Below are 19,345 nucleotides of genomic sequence, written 5' to 3'. Positions count from 1 at the left end.
CATCTTGAAATGGTTGACTTTGCACTGGATTAATTTCCATGAAGGGATTTCTTTGCTCAGTTCACAGTATTCACTTTCCTGCATACTCGCAAAGGTCGTTACTGTAATCGAGACCTCTGAAAATTAACTGGTATATCCGATGTGGTGATTAGGCTCACGTTCACATCAGTTATGCTGAAGAAGTGGATACGAAATTCATCAGATCAGCAGTGATAACATTGAATGAATGAGCAGTCAGAGTGTGAATGGAAGCTCCATGAGGACATATGTGGTTTTTTTTTGGAAAATTCGCTTCTTTGAAAGGTGATGAAGATTGGACTGAAGCAGTGACGGTAATTATCTTTATCGCTTGTTCAATTGGTGAACATGACTGCTATTAATGATGTCCGTGTTAACATCATGGCTCTTAAGACGACCCATGTGCATCGGGCCAGTGGCGCAATGGATAACACGCCTGACTACGGATCAGGAGACAGTAGGTTCGAGTCCTACCTGGCTCGGCGACCGGGTGGACTTTTAATAAGCATAAAAACTGATTTTTATGAAGTCGAAATACGGTTGGAGGTCCTTGTCTGCAGGAAAGAGAATGCCTTCATTAAATGTACCCGAGAATATGAAAGTCAATGTTCCAGCGTCATCACAGGAGGGAAGCCGAATAGTTGCACATGATACTCATGGGCACCTTTCCATTTATAAAGCCACTGATCGAGTGACTGTTGCTCGCGGGAATGCTCGGCTTTGAGAATTTTTCGAAACTCTTTGGCCAGTGGAATCAGAGAAGAGTGAAGGGTTCACTGTCCAATTGATCTTTATAGAGCGTGAGTTCCAGAGTCTACCACTCGCTGACTGATAAAGTTTTCCTACTAGTCTATTCAAAGCTTTCTGCATCTTATCTGAAATCTACAAACCCTGGTGATCGATCAAGAGCAAATGTCTCCTTCAATCTGTAATTCCATGCTCCTCATTATTTCGTACACGTCAAGTGGGCGGCACGGTGGCACAGTGCCTGAGACCAGGGGTCCATTCCCGCCTCAGGCGACTGACTGTGTGGAGTTTGCACATTCTCCCCGTGTCTGCGTGGGTTTCCTCCGGGTGCTCTGGTTTCCTCCCACAGTCCAAATATGTGCAGTTCAGGTGAATTGGCCATGCTAAATTGGCTGTAGCGTAAGGTAAGGGGTAAATGTAGGGGTATGGGTGGGTTGCGCTTCGGCGGGTCGGTGTGGACTTGTTGGGCCGAAGGGCCTGTTTCCACACTGTAATGTAAACTAATCTAAAAAAAAGTATGTTTCCGCACAATCAACTGTGCTCTCAGAAAAAAACAAACCCGTTTTGCCTCGACCACACCACTCAAAACATTCTTATGCTGGCAATGCAGAGTGTAACGTCGTTATTTGTTTTGGTGAATATATAGTAAAATTTACTCGAAGTATTTTAGTTAGTTTGACTTCCAGTTTTTAAAACAGAGAGAAAATTATTCACAATATTAAGGAATGAAACACAGTGAATGGAACATAGAATATCCACAGAACTCAGCTATCCAAAATAGACTTAATTATGCTTTATCAAAAGTACGCAACAGTCCTGATAATTATATCCCATAAACACAGAGTAAAGATGAAATAAGTTGACAGGTCGAAATTAGAGGGGCAGAAGAAGAGAGACAGGCACATCAGTTGCATCGATGGGCACCTTGAAAGCTTTCTTGTAATTAGTTGTGGATGATACTTTGGCAATGGTTAACAATGTATTTAGGCTGTCAAATACATTTTAAAAGTCTTGTGTTCACTGAAATTTCTTGCCTGTTTTTAACAATTCCGTGAGTGGAGCAGTCCCACTGCTAACATTCAGCACAAACTTTCAGTAAAAGCCACTCAATCCGGGGAACCGTCGTACTGCTCCTTTCGTCAACAATGTGTAAATGTCCCCTGTAACTTTCGATTTCGCATCCTGTGGGGCTATTTGTCCGTGTTCAACGACATATCCCAGGAAGGTGACGTTGGCTTTGGCAGATTTAGTTTCAGCTAGATTTACAAACCAGTTTGACATCCGAATTCGATTAAACAAGCCCGATAAATGCTGTAAATATTCAATCCATAAGAGAGTGACAGTCACCAGGCACAATATACACCACACAGTTGCGTATCTGGCAATTACCTTGTCAGTTAATCTCTGAAATGTGGCTGAAATGTTTTCCGTACAAACGGCATTACTTTAAATTTCTGCAGGCCAGTTGGCGTTATAAAATTGCCTTTGACCTTTCTGACAAGGTTCACTGCCAGTCACCTTTGAGGAAGTCTAACTTCGAAATGTAAGTTGCTCTTCCAATCTTTTCCACGCAGTCCTTCAACTGTAGATATGGATATGCATCAGTCTTTCTAACAACATTGATTTTGTGATAGTCCACACATAACTGTTGGGACTTATCTGGCTTTGGTGCCATGGTGATGGGTGAACTCCATTCATTGAAACTCACTTCCGTTATGCCATTTGGAGCATACGTGATATCTCCTTATGAATTTGTAAAATTTTAGAGGGTTATGCCTGCAATGATGTTACAAAGTCAGAACAACATCTCCTATATTTACATCATCTGCAATTCGATTATTAACTCCCAGTTTATTTCAGCAGATCTCTCCATGCAAGAGTAATAACTCTTTCGATTTTCTTCTGGAAGATAACTGAATAACTTTACCAATATTGGACAACTTTTTCATTGTCCAATTTTATTTCAGGAACGTCCAATGCAGAATTTCCTGACATTAGTTCTTCCCAGTGTTTCGTAGCCAGTAACACATTCTCCACTTGCGTTCGTTCTCTCCCAAAATACCGTTAGAACATATTCCCATCGCACATTCTGTGAGATTCCTTCTTGCCTGGAGTCGCTATCAAGTAGCTAACCTCACTCAATTTCCTCTCAATTTGATAAGGTCTTCTAAACCTTACTTTAAAGTTTCACCGATTAATGTAATTTAAATAAATACATTATTTCCAATGGCAAAATTGTGATTTATTTTATTTCTCATGCACTTCCTGCATCACCATTTGCTGTGATACTTTTAAATACTGTCTCGACAACTCCCCAACATTATTTAGTCCAACTCTAAAATTTGACACATCGTCCAAATGCGTGGTCTCTGCAATCTGACTTATTAATTTTCCTTCATAAATTTTAATGGTCCTCTTACCTTATGCCCAAAATTGGTTTCAGATGGACTTAGTTTGGTGGATTCTTTTGGTACATCTCAGAGCGCAAACAGCACTGACGCAACTCCCTTATCGAAATAATCTGGCTACTCCGAACCATAAAACCTCAACATAGTCTTTAATAATTGACGTCACCTTTCCAGTGCACCGTGTGATTCTGGATGGGACACAGTAGATTTGAATCGTTTTATTTCCAAACTATCTATATACTCCTTGAAAAGTTTGGATATGAAGTTTGGCCATTGAGCTAATTGTGTCTCTGATGGTAGTCTTAATCTAGATTTTTAAAAATCGTAATTCTACCACAATCCTTTTAGCTGTCATATTGCACGATTGAACAACATTTGGAAATCTCGTCAATACATCAATTTCTGTTAATTAATGCTTATTCCATTCTTTTATTGGATGCAGGGAACCTACACAATGAATGAAGACACTTACGAAAGATTCCTCGAACGCTGGGATAGGTATTAAACGTGCAGTCTTTATTTTTTCCGATGGTTTTCCTATTAGTTGCAACGTATGATACGTCTGGCAAAATTCAAATGCATTCCCCTGCAATCCAGGCCGGTAAAAATGTCTTTGCACTTTAGCCTCCGTTTTCCTCATGCCGACGTAACCTCCAATTTGTGGCACATGCGGAACTCGCAGCACGACTTTTCTGTACCCTACTGGAAAAAGGTTTTGCCCATTTCTCACTTGCTTGAATATGTGTTCCTCTCCAATTCCTCCTTAACATATCATTTGCTAAGCAATATCACACAAGGATGCATTCACTCTCCTTCCAAGTGCATGTCTTCTGATCCAACTGCTTTATTTTTCATCTTTCTGCTGTAAGTCAGTAGCATAGAAGAGCTGAATATACTTGCATTTTAACGCTTGTCCCCTGCTGTGTCCCACTTATCTGATATAATATATTTTGTTATCATATTTCAGCTTCCTTATCCGTGCCTTTTGATTTCTCCTGCTTCAGCTTGTGACTCTGTGATCGCGTTAAGACACAATCGGAGAAAATTCATTTGATAAACGTCCTGCATTGCGACACTTGCCTGCATCTTGATTGGCTTTTCAACTGGAGTAGGCAGCACGCTTACCGGTGATTGAGCTATATCACTTGCAAGCACAAATTGTATTCTTGGATCTGAGAATCGTATATCTCATACTGCTTCAAATCTGGTGTCCTTTCCTTATCTCTTGCGTCTAACTCAAGCTGCTTCATTTTCAAATAAATTTTAACCATCTCAAAAGATACTCATGGATTTTCAAGCTTAGTGAAATGTGGAGCTATTGCGAGAATGATCTCTCCTTTCCTCACAGAAAGAGGCAAATACAATCCCATCATGTCTGCTAATTCCAGAAGCCAGGCCTGAATTGTTTTTTGTAAAACTACCAACTTTACATCTTCCATAGCCAGATAACTCTTTGTACCTAAATGAGACATTGCTTTCCTAGGCATTGTCTACTCCAATCCAAATCAACACCCGCAATGAAGACACAAGCACCTATCAGTTGCTATTTTAATCCACCAACTACCTCCCGATTTGTTATGGACGAGGCTAAAACATTCAAAACTTTATTAAGCAGACAATCAAGATCGTAGCATTATACTTTTTTCTTTAAGTGTATGGTGAAAATTACCTGAGGAAGCTAGTTACAAACATTATTCACAAAATGACGGATTGAAAAACAAAATCCAGACTATAGAATACCCACAGAACTCAGTCTGTCCAAAGGAGACTTACTTATGCTGTTCTGAAAACACACAACCATCCTAAAAAAAACAAGCACCTTAAACACAGTAAAATGAAACAGAAGCTTACAGGTAAAACTTAGAATTGCAGAAAGAGAGAGGTTATTAGTTCGTGCACCACTGCTGTAGGATCTAAAAACCGGAATTCAGCTTTCCAGAATGACCACTCTTTATCAATTATACAGTTCATTTTAAAAACATAAAATCTTTGGCCTTAAGCCTCAGCTGTTGACGGAGAAACGAAAAGCCTCACAGCGAACACTTTCATCTCTGTAACACTTCATCCGATTCGGAGCCTGAAATGTTTTACAACGCCTTTGATAAAAAAAAGATATCAAGACACATTATCCTTGAGAAAAAGTACAGCTCCGTTTTTTTTTAATAAAAGAGAACATCTTTGTGACAGCCCAGTCCGTCCAAACTATCTTCATAAGTGGAACTCTTCGAACAGACTATATCTGGGTAAATCTGTTTTGCACCGTTTCCAATGCTATCACATCCCTGCTATAATGATAATTGCAGAAAGACACACAATATTCCAGCTAGAGCCGATTGAGCAAATGATATTAACAACTTAGAAAGCCACAGAAACTGCACTTTTCCAATAATGTGACTTTTACACAATACTGCTCCGTGGAGATGGTGAGAACTGCAGATGCTATAACTCAGAGTCGACACTGTGGTGAGAGAAAACACAGTGGGTCAGGCAGTATGCGAAGAGCGGGACAACTGATGATTCGGGCATAAACCCTTCATCAGGAATGAGGTTTTGTGGCCGTTGGGGCTGAGAGATAAATGGGCGGTTTGGGGATTTGGGGGCGTGATAGCTGAGAATGTGATGAGAAGGTAAAGGTGGAGTTCTGACAAGAGGTGGAGCGGGTCGGTTGGCAAGATGATGTGCAGGTCATGAGGGCAATGCTGAGTTGGAATCATGAAACTAGAATAGCGTAAGGGAAGGACGAATGAGGAAACTGGTGATCCCATGTGGCATCAAGGGCCCAAGAGGGCGATGAGGCCTTCTTCTTTCAGGCGTCAGGTGTTTAGGGTATGTCAATGAAGGAGGCGCAGGACCTGCATATGCTTGGCAGAATGGGAGGGGGAGAATGAATTGCATCAATGATGAGCTGAAAACTGAATATCCAAATTATCATTACGAACATGTTGTTATATCTCAGGAATAGTATCTAACACTACCCCACCTGAGGAGAAGGCGAGAATTGCAGATGCGAGAGATTAAAGTCAGGAAGGATGGCGCTAGAAAGCACAGTGGTTAGGCAACATCTGAGGACCAGGAGTGTCAATGTTTCCAATTATGCTGACGAAACAATTATGGTCGAAACATCGACTTCCCTACTCCAAAGATGCTGCCTTACCAGGTGTACTTTTCCTGACCCACACTTTTAACTGGACACCACCTCAGCTCAACTGCATAGGAAAATTAAGATACACCTGTCACCACTCAGTTGATTCTTCTGTCGCATGCAAAACAAATTCAACATTCTTTTCCCCATAAATATCAGGTCATTCAGATCACTAAAGTAAACAAAAAAACTAGCGAGGCTGAATATCTGAGCGAAAAGAAATAATTGTTGTAGAATTCAGCAGCCTGTCAGTTCAACTGAATGTTTGAATATTAAAATTGGTAAAGGAAAAGAGAAAGCTGCAGTTTAAAAACTGCTACATTCTGTTTCTCAAAAGAAAAAAGAGTTTCATGAACTGGAATGTTTCGATCGGGCAATGCACACTCAACTCGTCAAGTGCTTATAGGAATGGATGAATATATATTGGCTTCGCCATTGCTGAACAGATGAAAAATATCATTTTGCTTTCCGAATCAGTTGATGCTCCTGCAGAAAAGTCAATGTGACTCATATCCCAGCACAGCCAGTTTGGTATGTATTTCAGAGTCCTGCAACATTACATTTAATTTAAAAGATCTTTATTGATTTTTCCTTATAAATATGACACTCTTCATTTCATAGTGCATTGGACAATATTGTACCCACTCACTTATTCATCGGTACACCACTCAATTTTAGTACCCCTAATGTTCCATTCACGACTTAACCACCAAACTACTTTCACGAAAAAGATGCATGTTATTAAAACCGGAAACTGAGCTGAAGCAATGCCTGTTGGAAATCAACCACCATTCTCTCACTTTCTATACCTTATTTAGTGTGTCTCAGTGCCTGTCACCTTAAACCTGTGCCCTCTAGTTTTGAACTTCACCATCCTACGCAAACGATTTAGGCCAGTTGCTTATCCATCCCCCTCAGCATTTTATAAACGGTGAGAATGTAACGCGCTACCTGGAACATTCCAGCGAAAAAAACCCTGCCTACCCCATCTCCACGCTTTACGCAAGCCCTCAGGTCCCCGTAACATCCTTGTAAATCATTCGTGGACAGTTTCAATTTTCACAAAATCTTTCATGTAGAAATTGACCATAATTGCAAGCAATATTCTAAATGTGATCTCACCAATGTTCTATATCGCCACAACATGACATTCCAACTTGGATAATCGATTTTCTGACTAATGACAAAAGGTGTGCCAAGTACGTTCTTCACCATCTTGTCTAATTGTGACACCACTTTATCTGCGTTTATAGATTTTGCCTTGACTGATAAAGTTGTGATTGTCACGATGTTCTGCTGCCTTCACGGATATGTGGCCGACCATGCAAAGTCTATCTGTTCTTCTGGGTTTCCGCGTCTCCTGCCATTCATTGAGTAATCCCTTGATGTGTTACTTCCAATGTGCATTACCTCATGTTTTTTCATGGTTAGTTTCAACATCCCCTATCTGAATTTGACATTTGACAAATCCACCTCTGAGCTCCTCCATCCTAAGACCTTCTTCCTCATTATTAACCACATTGCTCATATTCGGATCATCGACAACTCTGCTTGTCATTTCTCCCAACTTGTTCTATATTCTTGACACACATTCACAACGACATGGGACCCAGCATTCATCCTTGTGTTACACCATTGAATACCAGTTCCAGTCACACAAACAGCCTTCTATCACCATCCTGTGCCTCCTACCACCACCAAATTAAGTTTGAATCCAACTTGCCTGGCGACCTTAAATCCGTTTTCACTTTTATCGTCTTACCAGTCTCCAGTGTGGTGTCCTGTTAAAGGCTATGTTGAAATCCACACAAACAATATCAACTTTACTGCCCTTGTTAAAAAAAAACCTGATCACTTTCCAATGAAATATATTTAATCCAATCTGTTAGGCATGACATTCTGTAACAAAACCGTGATGACTCTCCCTGATAAAACCTTGACTTGTCAAGTGGCAGTTAATTCTCTCCTTCAGAGTTTGCTCCAAAAGGTTCCATTTAACTGATGTGAGACTCACTACTGTGTGATTCTCTGGTTTATCTCTCCCAATCTTGCTGAAAAGTGGAACTGCATTAGCCCAGTCAACTACAAACCCAAAGAGCAAAGTTAGACATTGCTCAGAACACCTGTAATTTTCTCCCTTCCCACAGAGAGGAACATAAGATACATGTGTGTCCTGAATTGGGAATATGCCCACTTCAAGCCGGTTAGAACCATGAACACTTCCTCAGTCCCATGCAAGGACTGCAGAAAATACTATATAGGACAAACAGGAAGACAGCTAACGATCCGCATACATGAACATCAACTCGCCACGAAACGACACGACCAGCTATCCTTAGTAGCCACACACGCAGACAACAAGCAACAGGAATTCGTCTGGGACAACACTACCATCATAGGTCAAGCCAAAGAAAGAACAGCCAGGGAATTCCTAGAGGCATGGCACTCATCCATCAACAAACACATCGATCTGGACCCAATATACCAGCCATTACAGCAGACAGCTGAAACTGGCAACCGGAAGCGGCAGGGATAGGCAACTATAAATACCGGTGGAAACACCACAGAAGCGTTTTGCAGGAGGCTCCCAAGCACTGAGAATGTCACCTAGTCAGGGGACGAAACGTTTGCAACAAAAACTTCCAGCTCGGCGAACAGAACCACAACAACATGATTTCTATATTTATTGACCATCGAAGTCGATGCCAATGGCTCACATTGTAATGTGATTCATCAACAAAAGAACTTTTCAGGATTAACACAGTTCTGTCTTATGTGCAGGGGGTCATTGCACAAGCACAGTATCAAGCTTCCTCGGGGCAAGACCAAAAGATGTTGGAAAGAGGAATCGGAGTTAACCTTTTCAGTCCAGTGACGCCGTCCCCAGCACTGATGGTTTTCAGGAAAATTTTGGTCGAAACGCAGAAGATATGTGGGGGTGCAACAATTAGGAGGTAACAAGATATCGGGATAGAGCCGAAAGAAAGAGACTAACAGTTGGACATTGGAACAGATAATGATTTGTTTGGAGCATTAACAACTGATCACGGAGACTGTTTATGACGAACCATAGGTAGTGTGTATTGGCTGCTATGCTATAACTAGGCCGGGTGGGTCTGGCGGGGGCCAAGACATGGGAGGCTTCAGGCCTCTAAAATGATTGTTCTTGATATGGAGGGTTGCGGGGTCCTCAAACAGAAAATGATCTGTTGCTTTTTCAGCATGCGCTGAGCTATGGTGGAACACTGCAGTAAGTCTGAGATAGAGACGTTGGTTAGGAAACATGGTTCTGTGCTAAAGGAGCAGTCAACCGGAAGTTCAGGGACATTTTTGGGAAATAGAACTTGGTATTCTGCAAAACGGTCATTCAGTCCACACTTCATTTCCCAAGGTAGTGGCGACCATAATATGAGCAGTGAATCTATTAGACTGGATTGTACAAACTGTAGGGAAAGTGTTGCTTCACCTGCAAGGTCTATTTGAGCACTTGTGTACGAAGCAGCGAGATCAGAAATGGACAAGTGAGGAGAAGCAAGAAGCAAGAAGAAAGGATAGCGTAGAAGATATTATTAGAGATGTTGTTAATCAATGGATAAGAAAGCGGCCATAACGGCACTGTACCTGAATGCTCGTACTTTTCAGAAGAAGGTAGGAGATATAACGGCATACATTATCATGAATGAATACGATTTAGTAGACATTGCAGATACATGGAGACAGCATAGTCAAGACTGGGAGGGAAATATTCATGGGCATGAGACAATTTGGAAGGACAGAAAGGATGGTAAGGAAGGTGGTGTAACTCAAACATTCAAGGACAACCTCATACCGATGCTGGCAGATGATATACGTTCGATGGAGAATGAGTTTGAATCCATTTGGGAGGAAATCTGAAGAAATTTTCACTGATTGACAGAGTCTATCTGCCTCCATATTTTAATATCACATTGGGGAGGCCAATAAACAAAGACATAAATAACACCTGAAAAAATGGTATGACAATTATCAAGCGGGATTTTAATCAACATGTCAATCAGTCGAAGCAGCTCAGTCAGGGTAGCCTTGACGAGGAGACTATTGAGTATCGACAATAGATATCTTAAATACTGTGCAATGGAACAGGACAACAAGGGGAGAGGCCAAATTATATTTGGATACTGGGTAATGAACACAGCATGGTATTAGATTTGGCGGTAGGTGAGCACTTTGGTGATAGTTACCAAAATTCAGTTATGTTTACTTGAGCTTTTCAAAGGGATAGGTCTCCACCGGAGGTCAAGCGCTACTGCTGGGGGAAGGAAAATTGCAATGCGATTAGATAATAGTACGCATGCACAGTTTGGGCAAGGAAATGGCAGGGAATGGGCAGAATAGAAATGTGGCGCTTATTCAAGGAGCAGGTTCTGTGTGTCTTTGATAAGTATGTTCCTGTCAGAGAGGGAGGAAATTGTCAAGCGCAGCAGTCATGATTACTAAGGAAGTTGAATCTCTTGTTAAGATGAAGAAGGCTTGTGTTCGCATGAGATACGAAGGCTCAGTTAGGGGCACTGAAAGTTACAAGTTAAACAGGAAAGACCTGAAGAGAGAATGAAGACGAGCCAGGAGGGAACTGAGAATTTGTTGGCATATAGGATAATGGAAAATCCTAAAGCTCTCCATAGGTATGTAACGGCTAAAAGAATGAATGGACTAAAATATGGCCAATGAAGGACAGTCGTGGAAAGTAGTGTGTGGAGTCGGAAGTGATGGGGAAGCACAAAAGCAATATCTTCCGTCGGGATTCGCACTGGGAAAACAAAATATTGTCGAGGACAATACTGAGATACAGGCTACTAGACGAGATAGGATTGAAGTTCCCAAGGACGATGTGTTACAAACTCTGAAAATGTGAAAATATATAAATTCCCGTGGGCCGGATGGGATTTATCCTAGGATTCTCTGGGAAACCAAGAATCAGATTTCTGAGCATTCCACTTTGATATCTATGTTGCCATTGTCCAAAGGTATAGTACCAGCACACTACAGGATAGTAAAAGTTGTTCCCTCATTCAAGAAGGGAAGTAGAGTAAATCGTGGAAATTATAAACCATTGACCCTTCCGTCAGTTGTGGGTAAAGGGTTGGAAAAGTTCTAAGAGATAAGATTTGTAATCAACTCGATTGGAACAAGTTTATGAGGGAAAGTCAAGCCGGTTTTGTGAATGGGAGGTCTCGACTCACAAACTTTATTGAGTTATTTTAGTAGGTCATTAAACTGAATGTCGGTTTGCTCACTGAATTGTGAAGTTCATTTCCAGACGTTTCATCACCCTACTAGGAAACTATTTCAATGGATCTCCAAGCGAAGCACTGTTCATGATTCCTGCTTTCTATTTATATGTTTCCGTTTCTTTGGGTTGGTGATGTTATTTCCGGTGGTGATGTCGTTTCCTGTTAATTTTCCTCAAGGGTAGTCAATGGCGTCGAGCTCGAAGTGTTTGTTGATAGAGTTTTGGTCGCAATGCCATGCTTCAAGGAATTCTTCTGCATGTATCTGTTTGGTTTGTCCGAGGATGGATGTGCTGTCTCAGTCGACTGTAGTGTTTGTCTAATGTAGTGTTTGTTACAGTTCTTGCACGGTATTTTGTAAATATCATCAGTTTTTGCATATGGACAAGTAGGCAGAAAACGAGCCACCCGGATACATGAACATCAACAATCCATAAAAATACGTGACCCTCTCACTGGTATCCTTACATACAGATAAGGCATGGCACCACTTTGACTTAGACAACGCATCCATCCAAGCACAAGTGAAACCGAGAATTCCGAGAAGCATGGCATTCCAACCGCAAATCCATCAAAAAGAACATCGAGGTAGACCCCAGAAAAAAGAACAGGAAATGATATCAGTACAGGAAATGACATGACCAACCCAATGAACCCCAAACATGTAAATAGAAAGCAGAAATCATGAACAGTCAGTCGCTCGAAGGGCCACTGAAGATGTTACCCAGGAGGGTAACAAAACGTCTGGAAATGAGCCTTCCAGCCCAGCGAGCAAATGTTCATGTGGAAGCTAAACCTGAGCTACAAATCTTGTCAAAACTCGCCAGGTGACTAAAAAGATCGATGAGGATAAAGCCGTTCATGTAATGCAGGTTTGGATTTCAGTTAGCCGTTTGATAAATTTCGCCATGGTAGGTGACTGCTCAAAATACTGAGGTATGGGCTTAAGGGGGATTTCGTGCTTTGGATCAGAAATTAGCCAGCTGAAAGAAGACAGAGGGTGTTACTTGATGGGAAAACTTCATCCTGGAATTCTATTGCCTGTGGTGTACTGCAACGATCTGTTTTGGGTTCACTGCTTTTTGTCATTTTTTGTAAACGACCTGGATGGGGGCGGAGAAGGATGGGTAGCAAATTTGCGGACGACACTGAGTTCGGTACAGTTGTGCATAGTGCGGAAGGATATTGTAGGTTACATAGGGATACAGGTATGCTGCAGAGCTGGGCAAATGTAATTTAATGCAGAAAAGTGTGAGAAAGAACATGGCATTAAAAATATCACAGAATATAAAGATCGATAGCAGAAGTTTATCTTAAAATATAAAATGAAAAAGAGAGGCAAAAGTAAACGTTGACCCTCTCGTGAATAAGAAGGGGCATTTACTTATGGTATATGCGGAAATAGCCGTGACATTGGACAAGCATTTGCGTCGGTCTTCACAGTGGAGAATATTAATAACATGCCAGTAATTGACAAAGAGATGACGTTTGGTGACGACCTGGGAACAGTCATTATAACAAAAGAACTAGTGCTGGATTGTTGAAGCTAATATTGCAAAGGATGGTTACGTCTCCAGGACCTGATGAAATGCATCGCAGGGTAGTAAACACAATGGTATGTAAAAAAGAACTGTGCTTGTGGCATTTTTCCAAAATTCGTTGGTCTCTGGGGCAGTCCCAGCAGATTGGAAAACACAAATATGACGTCACTCATAAAAAAACGGTGGCAGACAAAATATGCGGAATTAGATCAGATTACTTACAGTGTCGAAGCAGGCCCTTTGGCCCAACAATTTCACACCAACCGCCGAAGTGCAACCCACTCAGACCCATTCTCCAATATGATAGACCAGTTTGTTTAACCTCTATAGTGCAGAAATTTCTTGAGTCTATTATCGAGGAAGAAATAGCAGGGCATCTCGGTAGAAATTTGACAGAGGCAGCATGGGTTAATGAAGAGCAGGTCATTCCTGCAAAATCTTTTCTAATTCTATGATGGCATTACGAGCATGGTGTACAACGGGACCCAGTGAATTGATGTACTTAGATTTTCAAAATGGCCTCGACAAGGTGCTGTTCAGGGGCTGACAGTAAACGGATGCATGCTGTTAAGGGTAATGCATGAGAATGGATTGAGGATTGTTTGCCCAACAGGAAACGCAGAGCATGATAAATGAGTGCTATATTATTGACCATCAACGGTGTTCCTCAGGGATTTAACTGGGACCGCAATCATTGACAATTTATATGGATGATTTGGATTTTGGAGCCATGCACATCGTGTCAAGGTCTGCAGTTGACACAAAGTGAGTAGCAGAGCAAAGTGTGCGGAGGACTGTGATAATCTGCAGAGGAACATTGAAATATTGGGTTAATGGGAAATATTCTGGCAGATGGAATTCCGGATTTGAAGGTGTTCGCTGATGACACTATTCGCCTGTGTGGAAAAGGCTTATATCGAAAATTCAGAAGAATGAGGCCGGATCATATGGAAACATATAAGAATATGAAGGTCATGTGTGAGATATAGGTCGAGAGCATGCTTCCATTAGCAAATGAAACTAATGCAAGAGGGCACAGCCTCTAGATTAAAAGGAGATATACGACTGAATTGAGAAGGAATTTCTTCATCCAGAGAGTTGTTCCTCGATGGAATGCTTGCCCAACGATGTAGTTGATGCTCAATCAATCAATGTTTTTTAAGCTAGGGCTGCTTTTTTTTTAACAATAAAAGAAGTAAAGATTACCTTCAGAGTTTGGTTAAGTGGATGCGTGTCAATGGAAAGATCAGGTATGAGCTTAATGAATGGCGAAGCAGTCTCTAAGGCCTGTACGGCAAAGCCTTGCTACTCGTTATCATGTTCTATGAATGTTTGTGTCACATATTACGCAATTTTAGGGAAAGCTTCCATGGAGCTGTTGGGGGAGGTATTGAGGGTGAAGGCACAGTGCACCACGATGCCCCGGAGGGAATGGTTCCTGGGGAAGGCTGACAAGGGCGGGGAAGGGGATATATGTTTGGTAATAGCATTTCGCTGGAGGTGGTGGAATTAGTAAAATATTTCGTTGATCACTTGGAGAACCGGTGTGCTTAAGCCTCCAGACCAATTTCTGAAATATAATGTGATGAGAATGGATCGTTGTTTCATGATGGACATTTGCAAGATGGGTCCAAAGTCCTTCTTTGGTGCAGTGAAAGTCACAATGGCTTTGAGAAGCTAACTTTAGCAGCCATATATCATTGTGGCCACAAGAGCGGGTCATAGTCAGAGATTTTCTTGTCTCCTAAAGCCTGTCTAACACGTAGCCTGCGATTAAACGCCACCTATGATTTGTCACCGGCAGTCTCCATTAACAGCTGTTCACTCTCCGAGCGAGAGCGTTATTCACCTCATTGACCAAATGTTCGTCTGTTTCTTTTCTTCTTTCCCTACCAACTGTTTACTACTTTACAATACCGAATGAGACATGATGGGATAGTTCCGTTTCGCCTGAATGATTGCAGTGTGAAAGAAACAATGCACAGGAGAAGCACAACAGATTAGTCAGCATCTGAGTAGCAAGAGATATTTAAATAACAACCCTTGTTGAGGATTCCTTACTGAAGTTGCAACAAAACTGAAAAGCTCAACACCGTCTAGAAAACAGCAGCTGAATTGAGCAGCAACACACAACTAATAAAACATCGACAAACACCCATTCCCACCATAACCAAACGCTCAGACATGCAGTCTGCACCATCCACTAGATGCACTGCAGATATTCACCAAGGCGCCTTCAAGAGTACATTACAAACTCACAACTGCTTCCATCTAAAAGGAAAAGGGCATTAGACAGATAGGAAAGACCTACAACCCACTCACCATCCTGATCGGGAAATATATTGCCATTCCTCCAGAATCACTAGGTCAAAATTGTGGATTTCACTGACCTATAATTTGGATCTACCGACAGCATACAGGAACGATGGTTCAAGAAGGCATCTCCAGTCAAATCAGGAATGAACAATAAATTCTGACTTGTTCTGGAATACCCACATCCGACGAAGACTGAAAATCATATGCTGTGGTGTTCTGAAGATTCTCTCTTACTGAGATATTTCTGGATTTATTTGAGGATGAGGATTTGTTGTTGGGAAACTGAAACGAAGCATTACATCAGAATTTGAAGGAGTTGTTTTGTTCCATGTAGCCTGAACCTCACCGGCCTTTGAAAATGAAAGCAGAAAGCTACATTCACAGTGGAGTGAAAGTATTCACTATCTGAAATATCGAGACATAATTGGAGGGTCGCTGGAGAGAAACTGCGGAAATGTGGTGACGATTCAATTACTTGTCTGCCCTGAAAATTCATCAGGGCAACCACACCGGGGGAAAGCCATTCAAGTGTGGAAAGGGAGTTGCTCAGTTCTCTAACTTGCTGACTCACCAGTGAGTTCACACGGACAAGAAACCAATTAATGGTCCAGAGTATACAAAAGGCATTAAAAGGTCTCACGAACTGCTGTACCATCAACGTGTTCACGCTGATGAGAAACAATTCAAGTGTTCTCTCAGAGGGAATGGGTTCAGGCCGTCATTTGATCTCACTTTACATCTGCGAACTCAGTGGAGAGAGGCCGTTCGACTTTTCTAAGAATGGGAAAGGATTCTTTCAGTCATTTAGTCTGCTGAGACAACAGTGGGTTCACACAGAGGAGAGACCATTCGTTCGCTGTGATTTAAAATAATAAATTGATTCTGGCAATCTGCTGAAATACAAGGGAGTTCATACTGGAAAGAAACCATTCACCTGAATGTATACGATTTGCCTTTGAATGGAAAAGTGAACCAGAGTTGACTTTCTGGGTGTACCGGTACACTAAAGAAGGCATTTGCTAAATCCACAGCAGAGAACCATTTACTGTCCGGTGGAATTTGGACTAGTATAGTACAAGGATTAGGAACGTTTGGGGCGGGCAGAACAACAGCATAATTGACTACCTGCGGGTCTTGAACAATCCTCCATTTCCACGATTCACCTGGCATGTTTGCCTTTTTGACCGGAAAAATGGGGGCTCTCACCGGTGATTATCCGCGGGATTATCACTTCACCCTTCAGGAGGGATTCAAAGACTGGAGTAATTCCTTTACAGCCGCGGGTTTTAACGAGTCTTGTGTTCTGCAAGGACGATACTGAGACTTCGGGATTATTCTTTTGATTTCACAGCTTCGTATGGACCCCAAATCACGTTTGCCTTTTGCCTTGCACTCAGCAGGGACCCTTCTTATCTTGGGTCCAAGACACCAACCATAGCTCAACGCCAGGCTACCCTCTTGGCGGGGGTTACCTGGACTGCCCTATCTGCCTGAGTTAGCCAATTTAGTTTCTCCATATATATATCCTTATGTCTGCATTGAAGCAGATATGCACCTCTTCCCTGAAGACACAAGCTTTCGTTTTTTTTTGTGCCAGTAGTACCCATGGGTCCAAATCCTGCCACCTGTCACTGGATGTGTTCGCCAATGGTACTTGAGAAAATGAGTGTTCCACATCAAAAGGATAGGGTCTACTTGCCGTCACAGATATTTTGGATAAGTTTACACTGACTGCACATCTGTGATCGTTCTAATAAAATTGCACAATAATAACAGATCTGGTTCAAACAATCTCCTAAAACAATCCTTCTCATATGATTTGTAAGGGCCATGACGGTGTATGCGTGCTCTGCAGTGCCTCGTATCTCCAGCAAGAAAATCGGTGTTTATGGGATTAACATGGTTACTTGTTTCCTGGGCGAGCGAATCGCTCACTGAACGTATGGCTCTCTGGCTTAATCGTCACTCATAGCCATGCATCAGCGGTCGTGAGTCGTATTTTACAGCCTGCGCTGGTAAATCTTCTTTTTATATTTCCTGCAAGCCTGTCGGGATACTGCGCAAATCCGAACCCAATCTCACTATGAGATCGCCAGCCATCAGATTTAAAGGACAGAATTCTGAGAAATGAAATGAGAATTGGAATGTTTCACCATTACTGGTTTTGCACAATAAGGGTGTGGTTAATCTCTCTTGTGTCACGAATCCTGATGCATCCATTGCGTCGACTCTCTCAACTGCCTTGATTTAAGGACTGAATATGTTGCCCCTGTGTCTAACAAAAAGGTAACTGGCGCACCTTCCACACATAATACATTTTCCCTTGAGACTAGAATTCGCTTCTTCTTATCAACACCTCAATGTAAGGGACCTGAAACATTCGAGTTCCTTTCCAGATACGGAGTTGTTTTTTTTCTCCCGTTCTTTGACTGGTGATATGGTAGTTTACTGGCCTTGTAAGTCTGCTATTAGTTCGGTTTAACTTTACATTTTTTTCTGTCTGTCTGCAATACTTGCCTCTGCAAAGTCAGGTTCTTAATTCTTTGTTTCCCTGTGCTTTTATTGGTTTCGAAATAAATGCTAATTTTCCATTACAATGGACATCACATTATTTTTACAGATCGCTGCAACAGCGAGGGCAGAAGTGCCTGTACTGCATTGTAACGTTCTATGTAGTAAGCTACATTTCCTGCTGGTTTCTGATGTCTCTCCTCAATGTGGAAGCTTCCAGTCACATCTTCCAGAGATTTGTATGCACTTCATTTAATCGGGGCAACTGTATTTCCTGCTCAGAATGTGATCTCTCTGAAATGGAGAGAGGGAAACAGAGTCGGTGACAAAGCTGAGATCACTAACGTTCTGTCCAGAATCAAAAAAAACTATCCCGATCTTCCAGTCTCCTGTAACTCCAACATTACACTGTGTTCCCACCCTTGAAGTTCTCTGCCTGTACCTGATGAAGGGCTGTTGTCCGAAACGTCGATTTCACTGCTCCTGGGACACTACCTGAACTGCTGTGCTTTTCCAGCCCCACTCTAATCGAGACATTGTGTTCCCAGGCCTCTATTCCGGTCTCTGGTTTGCTGCAGTGCTCCTTCAAGGCACAACACAAGCTGGAAGACCTGCAACTCATTTTCTACTGACAGACTATGCAAAATTTAGGACCAAACATCGAGTTCAATAATTTTAGAACCCGTCCGCCCTCTTCCACATTCTTCATCCACCCTTCCATCCCATCAGTTCCGAAGAAAGATCATTGGACTCGAAACGTTAACTTTCCATTCTCATCAGAGATGGACTCGAGCTGCTGATTTTGTTCAGATCTTTTGGCTTTACTTCAGGGAACTTTGCTTGTCCGTTGAAATCGACAGACTGCTGGAAGCGTCTGATTGCAGGAGGAGATGTTCACAGAAGATGACAAGAATGGCAGGGGCTGGACTATTCCCATTGTGAAGATAGACGAGCTAGGTTAGGGATGTTTATCGAAGCGCAGAGAAGGCTGATTGAGTAACCGATTAACGTGCACATTTTATGAAGAGGACAGATATGTATGACAGGGATCAGCCTGTATTGAGAAGGAATAGAGTGACATAAAGTAAAGATAGGGGCCAAAATGTTTTGAGGAGATTTTGGGATAATGCTTTCACCAGTGGAGTGTTGCTAATCTGGAAACCATTATCTGAGCATATGGTAAAGCTAAGTGCCATGAGAACGTTCCAGCAGTCTGTCGCCGAACACTTGAAGAGCCAGAGCACACGTGGATAAGGAACAGGTACTGGAAAGTGTGACGAGGACAGACAGACGCGAGATGGGTGTCCTGAACGCAATGGGTCAAAGGCAAATTTGTGTGCCAAAGGAAATCTCCTGGCACGGTTCTATGGCGCAATGGATAGCGCGTTGGGCTTC

The 19,345-nt window shown here is 42.0% G+C and overlaps 1 non-coding gene across 1 annotated transcript; it reads left to right on the top strand.

Moving 5' to 3' along the window:
- Nucleotides 1-427: 427 nt before the first annotated feature.
- Nucleotides 428-500, top strand: trnar-acg (transfer RNA arginine (anticodon ACG)). The gene has a single exon. It is a non-coding gene; the product is annotated as a tRNA-Arg (tRNA).
- The last annotated feature ends 18,845 nt before the right edge of the window (nucleotides 501-19,345 follow it).

The sequence above is a fragment of the Chiloscyllium plagiosum genome, unplaced genomic scaffold (genome assembly GCF_037043375.1).
Source record: "Chiloscyllium plagiosum isolate Xiang-an unplaced genomic scaffold, Cpla_swu_hap1 HiC_scaffold_40, whole genome shotgun sequence".
In the NCBI taxonomy this organism is placed as follows: Eukaryota; Metazoa; Chordata; class Chondrichthyes; order Orectolobiformes; family Hemiscylliidae; genus Chiloscyllium; species Chiloscyllium plagiosum.
This window is presented reverse-complemented; position numbering and strand designations above follow the sequence as displayed.